Source organism: Brienomyrus brachyistius, unplaced genomic scaffold, assembly GCF_023856365.1.
Source record: "Brienomyrus brachyistius isolate T26 unplaced genomic scaffold, BBRACH_0.4 scaffold42, whole genome shotgun sequence".
Lineage (NCBI taxonomy): Eukaryota > Metazoa > Chordata > Actinopteri > Osteoglossiformes > Mormyridae > Brienomyrus > Brienomyrus brachyistius.
The window spans coordinates 409171-424600 of NW_026042317.1; the positions used below are offsets into that span (position 1 = coordinate 409171).

At 43.4% G+C, this 15430-nt stretch overlaps 1 protein-coding gene across 3 annotated transcripts in view; it reads left to right on the plus strand.

Moving 5' to 3' along the window:
• Positions 1-15430, plus strand: part of LOC125722784 (uncharacterized) — a 154958-nt gene that overhangs the window by 61405 nt on the left and 78123 nt on the right. The window lies entirely within an intron of this gene.

The following is a 15430-nucleotide window of genomic DNA, read 5'->3' on the forward strand; positions in this document are numbered from 1 at the left end:
TGATCATTTCCAGGGAGCCGTGATGATATTCTAAATTGTGCAGGGTTATATAAGTACTGTGAAGCTGTCTTTATCTAGTTAAATGTTTACAAATATTTATTATTTTATTATATTTCATGTATATTTTCAACTTATTCACACCTTATTGTACCATGCCTCCATGCATACTTTACTGTAAAATCAGACAGATAAACGTTTAGAAAAATAATCGATTCTACAACTTGACTTGCAGCTGTCCAATTACACATCCATATTTTATTGCTGCAGATAACTGAGGTAGGTGTGGTATATAACGCTGAAGGTTAGACGTATAGTACAATAACATATGTACAACATGTGGGCATTTCAGTCAGACAAACGTTTAAAATGGAAAACGAGCTTTATATTTTACCAGCAATTTCCATAGCACGTCTTAGTCGAAGTACTACACTGCCATCTATTGGACAAGTAGGGTTACTGAATCGTGAAATGTGTCTTAAATCATGTTTTTTTAGGACCACTAAAAGAGGATTATCAGTATGAAGGTTTATCAATAAAAATAATTTATTAAAATAAATATTACAGGACTCTCCCTGAAAATAAGGTGATCTTAGCTTCCAAAGCCATGGACACATTCTAGTGATTTTCCAGGAGACTGGACCTAACTAACCTGGGGCCTTATGAAAAACAATCAATCAGCTCATGTTGAAGCTCACAAGGTGTGGAGAACAAGAAAGACAAGTAAGGGAGAAAGACAAGGTGCAGAGCATACACAAGCAGTGTAGCGGCACGTCAGTTATAGTGTATGATTAAAAATACATCATTTCTCACAGTATCAATAGTGGCCCATTGCTCCTACTGTAGCCTTACACCTCCAGGGTTGTGGGTTCAATCTGCACCCCTGCTGTAATAAACAGTGAAATTATCACAGTAACACTGTTTATCAGTAAAATAGTACAATACTGTAGAAAGTAGGGCAATATTTATGAGAACCTTGCTGATAAAATGCTGCAATGCACTGTAATTCAGTACGTAAACTGCAAATAAATAAACTGTAGAATTTACTCAAATTAAATGATGCAATAATTTGCACTCGCTTTTTTGGGTTGAATTTAGTATACGCAATTCTAGGAAATATTTTAAATAAATCAAGTTAAAGTCTGGGGTGGCATGGTGGTGCAGGAGTTTAGAATGGCATCACTGGTTCATCAGGTGTGGAGTTTGCATGTTCTCCCCATGTCGTTGGCACTGTTGCCTCGCACCACTGGGACCCGGGGTCGAGTCTCCGCTTGAGTTATATGTGTGTGGAGTTTGCATGTTCTCCCCATGTCGTTGGCACTGTTGCCTCGCACCACTGGGACCCGGGTTCGAGTCTCCGCTTGAGTTATATGTGTGTGGAGTTTGCATGTTCTCCCCATGTCGTTGGCACTGTTGCCTCGCACCACTGGGACCCGGGTTCGAGTCTCTGCCTGGGTCACATGTGTGTGGAGTTTGCATGTTCTCCCCATGTCGTTGGCACTGTTGCCTTGCACCACTGGGACCCGGGTTCGAGTCTCCGCCTGAGTTATATGTGTGCGGAGTTTGCATGTTCTCCCCATGTCGTCGTGGGGTTTCCTCTGGGTACTCTGGTTTCCCCCCACAGTCCAAAGACATGCTGAGGCTAATTGGAGTTGCTAAATTGCCCGTAGGAGTGCATGTTTGAGTGAATGGTGTGTGAGTGTGCCCTGCGATGGGCTGGCCCCCCATCCTGGGTTGCTCCCTGCCTCGTACCCATTGCTTCTGGGATAGGCTGCGGACCCCCCGCGACCCAGTAGGATAAGCGGTTTGGAAAATGGATGGATGGATGGATGGATGTTATTCCGAACAATAAGTAAAAAAAACACTTACCGTGTCAATTCTAGGGAAATTAGTCTCAGTAGTTTTGTGGTTGAGGTGACACTTCATCCAGTCCAGACGGTGGATAATTGCAAAACATCAGGTCAGCAGGATCACCGCTTCGTTTCGCGACTAACATTTTCCGCGCTCTAACATACCGGTCTCGCACTTGTTGCCACTTGTTTTTACAAATTTCCAAATTAAAATTCAGGATGTTTGAAATCTCTTGCCATCTATTATTACACGTTATTTTGATGAGGATAATTGCGGACCTGCTCAATCAACAGGTCCTCAAACGTGGACATCTTGACTGTTGACTGCAGATCTCGCAACACTGCCCCCTATAAATTACGCAGGTATTGCATCTCCGTATACGTTCCGTTAATTTTTGAGTACGTGCACAAAAACCGACGCAAAGAACGCAGGATACGGACCGCGGCTGTACGTACGTACATAAGTGTGTAATGAAAAGCAAGTATTTTTCTGCCTTTAGTTTAACATGTAGCCCTACCTCTCGGCTCTGCTTCAAGTGGGCTCTGCCTGCAAGATTTCTGACAGAAGGGATAATCCAGATCTGGCAGGTTAAGAATAATATTGTGAAGTTGTTTACCAATCTCTACCTCAGTGCCCTCTCTAAGATGCAAAATAGTCTATCTGCTGGGGAAACCTCTGAATGCTTAGGTTCACCCATCCCTGCTGCAGGCACAAGCAGACTGATGGGATGTGCCAGAGATGTGGTCAGAGCATGGCTGCATAGTAATGACACTGTCACTGCCACTGGAGATGTGGATGCAGTCCTTAGTGTCCTGAAGCAGCATTCTTATTTGACTGTGCATTCTGGGATGCCTCCAGTAGATTTTTGTTCAACCAAGTCAGATGCTAGGGAGGATCCTCTGGACTATTGGGTTAGGCTGAATAAGGCAGCAGATGATGCCAAAGGGTTTATTACATGAGATGTTAGGGCACTGCCATGTCTTTTAGAAATTGCTCTGTAGGAATATCTTATTAATGCATAAATTACATTTATCTGATGCTTTGATCCCTGCGATGGGCTGGCCCCCCATCCTGGGTTGTTCCCTGCCTCGTGCCCATTGCATCCGGGATAGGCTCCGGACCCCCCGCGACCCAGTAGGATAAGCGGTTTGGAAAATGGATGGATGGATGGATGATGCCTCGATCCAATAAATGAGTATTTATGTCCGCTCCCTGGGACTCAAAGCCCTTTAGTGCCCCGGTGTCTCAGCATATGGTCGCTGCTGATCCTGGTGAGAGGGGACTTGTCATTGGTGATGTAACCACTACTGTCTAGCTCCTCTACCATTTGCCTCCCATTGTAATTTCTCATGTCAAGGTGCACCCTGGGGCGGCATGGTGGTGCAGTGGTTAGCACTGTTGCTTCACACCTCTGGGACCCGGGTTCGAGTCTCCGCCTGGGTCACATGTGGGGTTTCCTCCGGGTACTCTGGTTTCCCCCCACAGTCCAAAAACATGCTGAGGTTAATTGGACTTACTAAATTGCCCGTAGGGGTGCGTGTTTGAGTGACTGGTGTGTGAGTGTGCCCTGCGACGGGCTGGCCCCTCATCCTGGGTTGTTCCCTGCCTCGTGCCCATTGCTTCTGGGATCGGCTCCGGACCCCTCGCGACCCAGTAGGATAAGCGGTTTGGAAAATGGATGGATGGATGGATGGATGTGTGGGTATGAGTATCTGTATATAATTAATAAATCATTCATATTAATCACATATTAATCAGGTAAAACACTAACCTGAGGACAGATTATGTTCAGGGAGAAATGTAAATAAATCAACCTGTCCAATGCTAGGATATTACCTTCATCAACTCAGCCAAGTCTGTGGCTAAGAATGGCATCACTGGTTCATCAGTTTGATGTCTTGTCAAGAAAGGAGTGAAGGTCCTGGTGATAGCAGAAATGTAGAAATGTAGCTTTGCGAAGATGAGGGGTCTGTCTGAGCAGCTTCAAGGGTGTCAAACGATGCAGTTCCTGGATTTGGTAGCTTCCTCATTCTGACTGCATCCAGGTACCTGGTCAGAGACGGCCACACCTCCAGGGCTCTCTCTGCTACTGGTAAGTTTAAGCCATCGGTGGCTACAGGATGCAAGTGGAAATTTTGCAGATTTAGTAAAAGCAGTGAAGTCCTCTCTCCTTGCTGGCACACTATGGAAGAGAATACAAATGGCTTTCAAACTTCCTCTAGCTGCCATAAGGAGAAACCACATTTGCTGGCATTATATGGGGTTTGAAGGCCACAGCTCCCAACCACAATCAGCTGAGTGCCCTCATACTGCTCATGCTGTTCTTCATGAAGCAGTTCTAAAAACTTCCAGTTTACATTTGGTCCATCCATGGAGACTGAAAGCAGCTGATGAAAAACTGAGTGTCATTTATCAAGCATATATAGACTAGGTGATCATCTATCACAACAAGTAAAACTTAGAACTGCTGCACGGGAAAGTCATATTTTATTGTGAAATTTTCAAAAATGTGTTGTTTTTTTTAGATTTACGCATTTTCCAGTTGAAAAATAAAATGTGTTCTCTGTTACAGATTCCAACACGAATGCAAGAATAATAATAATGCATCATTTCAAAACAAAACAGCTATAGTTAGACTACAGGTATTTAGATTTAGATATTAGTGTTGGCTTATAACTTACTTTAAAGTGGTGTAGTAAATCCTAAGGTGTTCTATGACCCATGAATTGGGATCCCAGCTATCTGGACTGGACTTGATTCTCTTTCCAGTAACGAGCATGTAGGTCCAGTTGCTTGGTTTTAGTTGTTTGGTTGAGGGTCTCATCAAACATCAAAGTAAAACTGCCACTGTTGACATCGACCACGCGGAGTTTAATGATGTCAGGAGCCAAATCAAATCTTGTGAAATAGGCTGTTTTGTCTTTACCACACGTGAAGTTTATTGCGATTTCCTAGTCGGGAAACATACAAATGTAACAACAGAAAAAGCTGAAATCCACTTTACCACGTTGTTCAAGCATTTTCCAGTGTCCTGGGCTTATTCGGTTTGTCAGTTTGCTGCAAATAGAAATTTGGAATTGTCAGGGGCACAATAACTACAGCTTTTCATGTAAACGGGATTAAAACTCTATGTAGGAATGAATGGACACACAGAAACACATCCCCAACTCCCACATTAGCGCTGTAGGATTGGTGTCTTGTTACGCTGTGCAGGCACCACAGTACCTCTGCCTGGAGGGTAGCGCTGGACCCAAAGGTAGTCCTGAGGTCTGTCACTGTAACTGATGTGGCGGTCGCTGCTGGGTTCGGAGATGGAGCTGAAGTCTGTGAAACTGTTGAGACGGAACAGAAGTGAGAAATGGCAGGCGTCTGTTGGCGGGTTATGGCAGCAGCTTTGTGCTTCACGCTGTGCATATGTGACTCTACAGCTTTAACTCCCACTGAACCAAGTTTAAAAAGCTTCTTGCACAGCATACAGGGGGTCTCATAGCTATTACCTGGAACTGCTTTTAACCATGTCGCAAATGTGGCATTATCCAACCCAGTTAACGTTAAACTTGCACTTCTCCATGAATGACGTGTCCACTAGCAACAAACTGCTAATGTGCGTCCCTGAAATAGCGCCCCTCCCACAAACACAACGGAAATGCTGCCGGTTCCGCTCATTCCCATCTCATACACAAAAATGCAAAAGACCAATTAGAAATTCACCAAATTCTTTATAGATTACCAGAAAAACATATAGCAATCTTGTTTACTGGGAATGTGGTATTTTAAGACCTTTGAACTCTGGATTTAAGGACTACTAGTCATTTTTAAAGATATTTAAGGCCTTAATTTTGGAAAATCCAGTGTAACATTTTTTAAGAATCTACGGATACCCTGCTCTTATACATTAAAGACGAGGGTTTATATGAATAAAAAGACGCACATGAAGACCGTAATCTCAAGTGATCAACAGTAAACCTTCCATAATGATATAACGGTATTTAACACCTCTGTAAGATAGAGATGATGTTTCAGACAAAGCTGGAGAAAGTCAGGCAAAATCTTTCACTTTTACCTTTTCATTTAGATCATTCATCCTGAAGCTCTTGACTTGGTAGGTTATTCAGATTATTTTCTACAGATTAGTATGAAGTCTCTCCTGTATTGTATTTGGTACATCAGAGTGAACAGATGAACAGAGTTCATTACACCCATATGACCATAACGTGTTTCCCTCCATCATATGTGGATTTGGATAAAATTGTCTTCCTTTTAAATTTATATTTTGTATATTTCAGTTAACCAAATGTCAGCCTCACTGTAGGTGACAAAGGAGAGACATTTTACACCCTCACAGACCAAAAACAAGGAGTTTTAATTGCAGAGTTCAACATGTGACGACTACACAGTAATGACTGGCTAAGATGTTTCTGTGACTGATATAAACTCACCTTGTGTAGGGAAGTACAGCAGTACGCATAGGACGTCAGGACTCACACTGAAATTCCCTACATTGAATTATGTAACACACATATACAAAGATATCATATATGAATTTGGATTTGGGTCTGGCTGCAACTGGAGAGGCTTGTAGTACATATTCTGCAAAATTTTTATAATGGTTGTTGCAAATATTATGTACAAACCATGACAGAGGCTTGAATGCAAACATGGGTTTTGTTGGGAAAATATCAGTTCATGAAATACATTACTGAGGAAACTGCAGTTTCTTTTACTCCTATTTAATACTATTAAGCACAGACATCATAAGGAAAAGAAACATTTATAATGATTTATACAGCAGACAATAACTACACATACAAATATAGCACAGAAAAATCCAATAATACTATCGGACAAAATGGCCATGGAAATGTAACAGAGAGCTGTGAGCAGGAGACCAGAGTCTTGACCTTGAGGAGTGAAACATAATATTTAATTTCTCTGTGCCGCAAACCTGACAGATACACTACTTTTCAAAAAGAAAAGAACTTACTTCCTCACACATTTCTAAAAGGATGTTTTTGTTTAATCCCTCCTGCTCACTGAGAAATAACACATCAAGAGCACATATGGCCTAAATAAAGATATAACATAGACATATAATACACTGGGCGACATTTTAAAATGTTTTGTTAGGTGATTTAACAAAAAACAAGTGCATGTTCTACAGTTTTTCCTGTAGTTTTAGAATATGGCTTCCAATCTGCCGCCACACGTCTGGCTTTGTCACAATTTACAATTAAAGTTCAACATAAATTACACTAACGACATCAAATTTGGTGAATAATAGCAAATGACATTTTTCAAACACCCTTCATAAACAAACGTTTTTAGTATATTTAGTTTTGCTCCAGTACGTCTGCTTTTTCGACGTAACTTTATTTCATATACAATGCATTGTATTCCTAATAATGTCATATAAAATCACCAGTAACCTGTCATAGACTCATTTTTTGTACAAACTAGTCAGCAGGGTTTACAGGCAGCTTGCAGATATGTAAACTTACAGGTATGCCGCTGCAGGTCAACTGACGCCGACCTTTGTATGCAGAACTGTGTTCCACCTTCCGGTACTGAGTGACAGTCCAACAACTCAAGGTGGTCTATCCTACAATTATCATGCCCTGCTTGTCCGCTTCTCCTGTGTGCCACGCCCCTCATTAACCTTGCATGGAATCCCGATGTCATTAGCTGTTTAGACTTATTTTCATTAGTCCTATGTATTTAACTCCACAACAAAGTATGTTTCCCCAGTCCTATCATTGGAGTCGCTACCTGTATTGCCCCGTGTTCCTAGCTGTTTTCCCCAATAAATCCCTTCTTTCCCGATTCTCCGGCTTCCTGCTCCTGCTTCCCCGATCCGTGACTTGACCACAATCAACATGAACACACCACAGTCCACAGAACCAACCTGCTGAGGAACATCCTGCAAAATACAATAGTAACGAAGACATTTGTTACAATTCTGATACAAATGTAACAGCAGAAATGCTGAAATCTACTTTACCATGTTGTTCAAGTGTTTTCCAGTGTCCTGGGCTTATTCGGTCTGTCAGTTTGCTACAAGTAGAAAGTTGGAATTGTCAGGGACAACATAACTGCAGCTTTTCATGTGAACGGGATTAAAACTCTGTGTAGGAATGAATGGACACACAGAAGACCTTTTGTCACATTTGTAAATGTTTCACTGTTGTGCCATGTCTGGTTGCGAGTGTTACACAGAGCGTATGACAGTCTCTGCCCCAACTGTCGGCAGGAATGAACGAAGAAAATTATGATTAAAATATTAAAAAGCACCAAACAATACGACTTAAATATATAATTTATAGTACAATATAGGCCTACTATACATATGGTCAGGGGCGCATGGCGCATTCCCCGTACACGCGCGGCAATTCCTTGCTAGCAGCGCAAATGCGTATTTGTTTTATGTGCATTCACGTTATGACAAAAAATTGCCGTGCATGTTAACATTTATGTGGCTAATTTGTACTTCGTTCTGGACATGAAGGCTAGAATGCACAGTGATTCTTTGTCATAACAGCGCGAATGCACATAACATAAATACGCATTTGCGCTGCTACAAGACATTGCGGCGCGAATGCACATAAAATAAATGCACATTTGCGCTGCTACAAGACATTTCTCATACCAGTTATGTGTCCCCTGCATATGATCTGACAGCCTGGGTCTCGCGCCAGATGCGTCAGAGTTCAACGATGCCTCATTGCAGATTGCAATACGGCCAGGTCATGGTCCCTCCCACGGCCAGCCCGAGCGACTCAAGTGTTTCTAATTTTCACGGAGCACGACGACGCAGAAATACATAGAGGAAATAGTCAACGAATCAGATCTGAGAGACAGTGTAATTTCTGACCAATCAGAAATGAGTGGGCCAGGCTGCCCGTGGGCCTGGCCGTCTTGCATCCTGTAACGAAGCACTCTTTGCTAGGTTTGCTAAAGCTAAACTTTAGCGGTGCGCCCTTATCCAACCTCCAACCTTGGATAAGGTGAGATGCTTTTATTGTCACTGTGAAAATACAATGAGATGTCATTTGGAGCAAGCCTGTAGACGCCATAGTAAGCATAAAACTACAGACTAACACTTACAGAGTATAAATACAGATAAAATACATTAAAAAGCTAAAGATACATACACCAAAAATAAAAAAGAATAAAAATAAAGAAAAAATTCTGGTGCTGGAAGCAAAGAAACCAGTATTACACAACAAAAGCGTAGCATTGAAAATCTCCAGGCCGCTGTTTCTGCATGCACTGCCATTTTGGTTTTTGGCTCTGTTTACGTTGGAGTGGATGAGTCAGATGGCTGAAGATAGATTACAACACTGCCATCTAGTGTTCAGGGGTTTAAACGCCGACAGAAAATGAAAAAGTCTGACAAATTTTTGAGCTTATTAGCTGTGAATTTTGTAAAACAGCAGAGGCGGTTGGCTGGAGATGCACTAATGATCGGCTTGCAGGTAGTAGAACAATGACCAGCTGAGTCTTTCCTCAGTGTTTCTACTTTAAATAGCAAAGGGTATCATAACACACTTTAGAGTACTTGGTGCTTCACTCATTCTTCTATCTTGGTGCCATGTTTCACCATCTCTATCAGTGTCATCAGCATCAGTGAAAAGGTGTCTGGGATGCTGACCTTAGAAGCAGAATTTCAAAGAAGAGCTGAGGAAAGGGGGGCAAAACACCCCCCTTTGAAAACCTCTGAACACTAGGGGATAAGAGCCTTAATGAAGGAAAGATCAGCAATTTGCTGTGAAGCACTTAAACTTGGCATAAGAAAAGAGAGACAACATAGCAGAGAATGGTTTCGATCCATCGACCTCTGGGTTATGGGCCCAGCACACTTCCTCTGCGCCACTCTGCTGCACAGTCAGGGCTGTGTGAGTGTTTTCTTAGTGTGTCCACTTTAAACAGCAAAGGGGCTCTGGACACACATAATGGTACTTAGTGCTTCTTTTCAGAGACCCCTAGGTTATAAAGCCCCTGTGAGGTGCAGCATGAGCCTTCCTCAAGCGATGCCTGATTTAAGCATGACAAGCAGGTAAAAGCTGTTGGCCACAGACAAAGTGAGACCCAGCAGAGGACATGGCCGTTCTAAGCCTCAGACCTGGTTTGGTGATGAAGCTTCCTGTTACACTTTCTACTGCCTTGGTTCATCGCAACAATCAATATGATAAAGAAAAGGAGTCATCTTAGGTGGGACTAAAACCCACCCCTCCACTTTGGGATCCCCAGTACATAATGGGGAGCGGGGGGGGGCATAATGAATTCTGAAGGTCCCCGTAGCCCTCAGCCCACTGGGAAGATGCCCAGTACGGAAATGACAGATGCTAAAATAGATGCTAAAGACTCAAATGGCCTAATTGTCAGTGTTTGTTATAGACACCTAATGTAGCTGCAGAGGAAAGCAGAATGTTGTATGACGACATCAGGATTATGAGTAATAAAAATGATGTGGTGGTTATGGGTGATTTTAATTTACCAGGGATACAGTGGGACACAGTCTCTGGCTCTTCTGTAAATGAACTCGAGATGGTGGGAGTGGTACAGGATTGTTTTTTTACTCAGTTTAATACCCCTACCGGGGGAGAAGCCATTCTTGATCTTCTTTTCTCTTATAACCAGGATAGGATTGGAAAATTAGAGGTTTTAGAACCACTGGACAGTAGTAATCATAACATGGTTAAATTTCAGGCTAATTTTCGTGTCAGAAGAGCAAAATCCAAAAGAAAAAAATATATTGTGAGGACGGCAAACTTTAATGGTATGAGACTGAAAGCTAAGAATGACATTAAAAGTTTCTTCCAATGTTTTATCTCCAAAAAAGCTCTAAAAGCTGAAATCACTCATCTACAGGATAGTAAGGGCTTTATAATTGAAAATGAAATTAATATAGTAAATGAATTTAATGATTATTGTACACGGGTGTTCACAGTAGAGAACACAAATAACTCACCACCATTTAGATTCATTGAATTATTAGATTTCCAGAAGTCCTTAAGCTCAAAGCTACAGGGTTTTTACAAACTGTATCAGCCTGAATATAATTGCTAGAATATAAAGTGCAATACAAATACAATTTATTATTATTATTATTATTATTATTCTCAATGGAGCAGTGATCGAAGGACACCGGCAGGTTGATTCTCCTGAGAACCCTCAGGAAGTACAGTCTTTGCTGCACCTTCCCGATTAAGCAATTTGTGCTATTTGTCCAGGTGAGGTCCTCCGATATGTATGTGCCCAGGAACCTGAATGTTGACACCCTCTCCACAACTTCCCCATTTATCACCAGAGGCTGGTGATCCACCCTTTTCCTATTAAAATCAATGATGAGTTCCTTTGTTTTCTTCACTTTCCAAGTGAAGACAGGAGTCCGACAGGGGTGCTTGTTATCCCCGTTCCTCTTCCTCATCGCTATCAACTGGATCATGAAGACATCCACCAGTGAATGCAGAAATGGAATCCAGTGGACCTTGTGGAGCCAATTGGAAGACCTAGACTTTGCAGACGATCTCGCTCTTCTCTCCCACAGTCAGCAGCAGATGGAAGAGAAGATCAATGTGCTGGCAACCACATCATCACAGGTTGGACTCAACATCCACACGGAGAAGACCAAGATTCTGAAGACCAACTCCAACAGCAACAACCCAGTCACCGTGAATGGAAGTTCCCTGGAGGAGGTACAGTCCTTCACCTACCTGGGCAGCATCATCGACCAGCACGGTGGAACAGATATAGACGTCAAGGCAAGGATCGGCAAAGCAAGAGCCGCCTTCATCCAGCTCAAGAACATCTGGGCTTCCAGAGAACTGACCTTGACCACCAAGATCCGTCTGTTCAATTCCAATGTGAAGTCAGTATTGTTGTACGGGACCGAAACCTGGAGGAAACCAAAACCAACATCCGAAGAATCCAGATGTTCATCAACACCTGTCTCAGAAAGATTCTCCACATCCGCTGGCCAGACACCATCAGTAACACCAACCTATGGGAAAAGACCTACCAACCTTCAGTAGAAGCAGAAATCTGGAAGAGAAGATGGGGATGGATAGGGCATACCCTCCGCAAACCACAAACCAACATCACCAGACAGGCTCTCAGATGAAACCCCCAAGGCAAGCGGAAGAGAGGCCGTCCAAGAAACACCTAGAGACGAGACCTCGAGGCAGAAATGACAAGGATGGGCTACACCTGGAGTCACCTAGAAAGAATGGCCCAGGACAGAAACCTCTGGAGATCTGCCTTTGGCGGCCCATACCCCGGAAGGGGTGGAGGATGAAAATGAAAAAAAAAAAAATTATGTTATCATGGTCTGTTTTGATAATGGCACTACTGTACAGGTTTTTAAACAGGCAGGAACAGAGCACAGTGACAGAGATGTATTAAAGATGTTTGTGAAAACCCCAGCCAGCTCCACGGCACAGTCTCTTAGCACCCGCCCTGGGACGCCATCAGGACCAGCTGCTTTCCGTATGTTGACACTGCGAAGTGTCCGTTCTACATCAGTACTCTGCAGGATGAGTTCCTGCCTGTTGATGGCTGCTGCTGGGGCCGTAACAGTCTCTGTAGCCACCCTCTCATGGCGGCCGAAGAAGTGATCGAGCTCTTCGGCCAAAGGAACACTGTTGCTGGTAGATAAGTTGATACTGCTGTTTTGGTCTGTGATGTGCCGTATCCCTTGCCATCCGCGCCTGGGATCGGAGCTGCCGAAGTGGCTCTCAATCCGCCTTCTATAGGTCGCCTTTGCGTCTCTGACGCCCCTCCTCAGCTCCGACCTGGCAATGCTGTATTGTTGTGCGTCACCCGACCTAAAGGCCATGTTACGCATCTTTAGCAGAAGACGAACATCTTTGCTCATCCATGGCTTGTTGTTGGGAAAGATACAACTTTGTTTTGTGCTGGTGACAATGTCCATGCAGTATTTTATATAGTAAAGAACAGTGGAGATGTAGGTGTCGATGTTAGCATCCTCGAATATGGACCAGTCAGTGTGGTCAAAGCAATCCTGCAGCTGTTCAGATGCTCCCTCTGGCCACCCTCATCTTACTCTAGGAGCTGGTTTCACCATGTTAATGAGTGGTCTATATGCTGGAGTTACATACAGGGAGATGTGGTCAGACTGGCCCAAATGAGGGAAAGCTGATACTGTAAAACCCTGCTTGATATTACTGTACACATGGTCTGCAGTGTCAGCTCCTCTTGTTGGACACTGAACATGCTGGTACAATTTGGGGAGCACAGTCTTCAGATTCGCTTTGGTTAAAATCACCTGCTATTATACACACCCCTGGCGGATGGGCACTCTGTTGCTTTCTAATAGGAGTTAGCAAGTAGCCCAGAGCTATAGCAGTGTTAGCTTGAGGGGGATATTAACAGCAGCGATCATAACAACCGAGTATTCCCTTAGTAGGTAAAAGGGGCGACACCTTACAATCCAATACTCCAAGTCCAGGGAGCAATGAGTGTCAGTGATTTTAGCGTCTGTGCACCAGCTGTTATTTGTGTACACACACAGTCCACCTCCTCTGCTCTTACCGGAGTCGATCGCCCTGTTGGCGCGTGTATAGTGCGTCCGGGTAGCTGGATAGCCTCCTCCGGGATTGTCGAACCGAGCCACGTCCCCACAAACACCATAAAATACCTAAGAACGGGAAGCGCTTTACGGAGTGCTGAGCCGCTGCGTGTGCACGCGCCGCCATCTTCGGATATCCTAAGAAATGTGGTTCAGTCGTGTGTAGTCTGTGTGCAGACGAGGAAACAAAGGCACAGTAATAGGAGATAGTTGACTTATATACAGAAATGTGCTTTTGTAGGGGGATCCACACACAGTCACCAGACAGGACAGAGGGGCTCATCTGCTTCTCTCTGTACCAATAGTACCAATAGTACCAATGACTTGCCACTGGGTGCCGTCCATTTACAAAACCAAGCAGAAACTCCAGCAAGCGCCAGGATCGTCTCCCAACATTGATTCAGCTGCGGGATGGGGCACCATGTCAAATCATCACACTTTCGGACCTCATCATCATGGATTTTAACGAAACTTGGCAGCTGATTTGGTCACATGAGTAACTCATGAAACTGAAATTGGGCGTGTCTGGGATCAATATTGGGGGAGATTTAGGCAAACAAAGTTTTAACTTATTTTTTTTTGGGGGGAGGGGGGCTATGACTTTGACTGGCTATATTTACCTTGTCCAGCTCTATAGATTGACCAAATTATATGCCATCCCATATGAATAATTACTATGTAATAACTGATTAAAGTAGTAAAATTCAATAACAAAAAAAAATCTATATTTCAAAATTGATACATTTTTACTAAAGCTAGATCATAATGTCATGAACATCTCCAGAAAATGTGGCCTTTGGTTTTTAAGGTGTTGCTGAGAGATCATGATGTAAACGTAGCGTCACATGGTTTCATATCACTAATGGGCCTTTTTAATGGCAGCCAAACTGACATGGAATAGTATAACAAGCACAGGTGTAAGTAACAGCATTAGTTAAGGTTTCTGTCACGCCCGGCTCGTCCGCTCCTCGTGTGTGCCACGCCCCCTGATTACCCACGTGTACTACCCTGATCGTCTCCTACTGTGTCCACTTCCTTTGATTAGTCTTTGTGTATTTAAGTCCTGGTCTGACCTGTTCCCCTTGTCCGTCATTGTAGTTAGTTGTGGTTTGGTGATGGTAGTCTTGTTTCCTGTTCCAAGTCCCCGTTCCACAATAAACCCCAGCTTCGCCCCGATACCTGCCTGTTTGCCTGCTCTGAACCAGCCAACCCACACGATCACCGCTTACCTCCGCCGTGGTCGTGACAGTTACAAATATGCTACAATGGAATTTAATGGAAGCTTCATTAATGTCATTGCAGACACCTGTACTTGCCACACCACTGAAAAGGCCCACATGGCTAGTAAATATGGCTAATAAATGCCCTGCATTCATCAGAGTTGTGCAAATCAGTCCAGTGTAAGTGCATACTTATGGATTCACTTGACTTTACAAGCACCAAAGGTTACGTTGCGGCTGCATATGATGATGATTGGTGGCTAGGATGTGTAGAAGAAGCTATGCCCAGCACTGGAGAGTTGAGACTGAGCTTTTTACATCCTCATGGAGCATCTCCATCCTATTCATTCCCATGCCATCCTGATAGACTTGTTACGGATAATCAGGATGTGCATTTAGTAGTTGAATCTGTGACAGCAACAGGGTGGACATACACACTTTCAAGCAAAGACACAATAGCTGCATCAAAGGCTCTGATAGACTATAAATTGAGAGCATAGCAATTGTTTATTACATTCCCACGTTCCCTTTAAACAGTACTGCTTGTATGTAACTTATGCATTTGTGGAAGTAAAATTGTACATTGGTAGCCCGGGAGGGGAGGCATATTGGGTCTGTTATGTCTTAGGCAAGAAGAGATTGTTTTGAATACTGTGTGACCTCGCTTCGCGATAGCTGCCTGCAGTAAGTTCCGCAGACCCTGAAGAAAGCTCTTTTACTGTAGGCCTAATTCTCTTTTTTTCAGTTACTTTGGCAACATTGTCATTTTATTCAT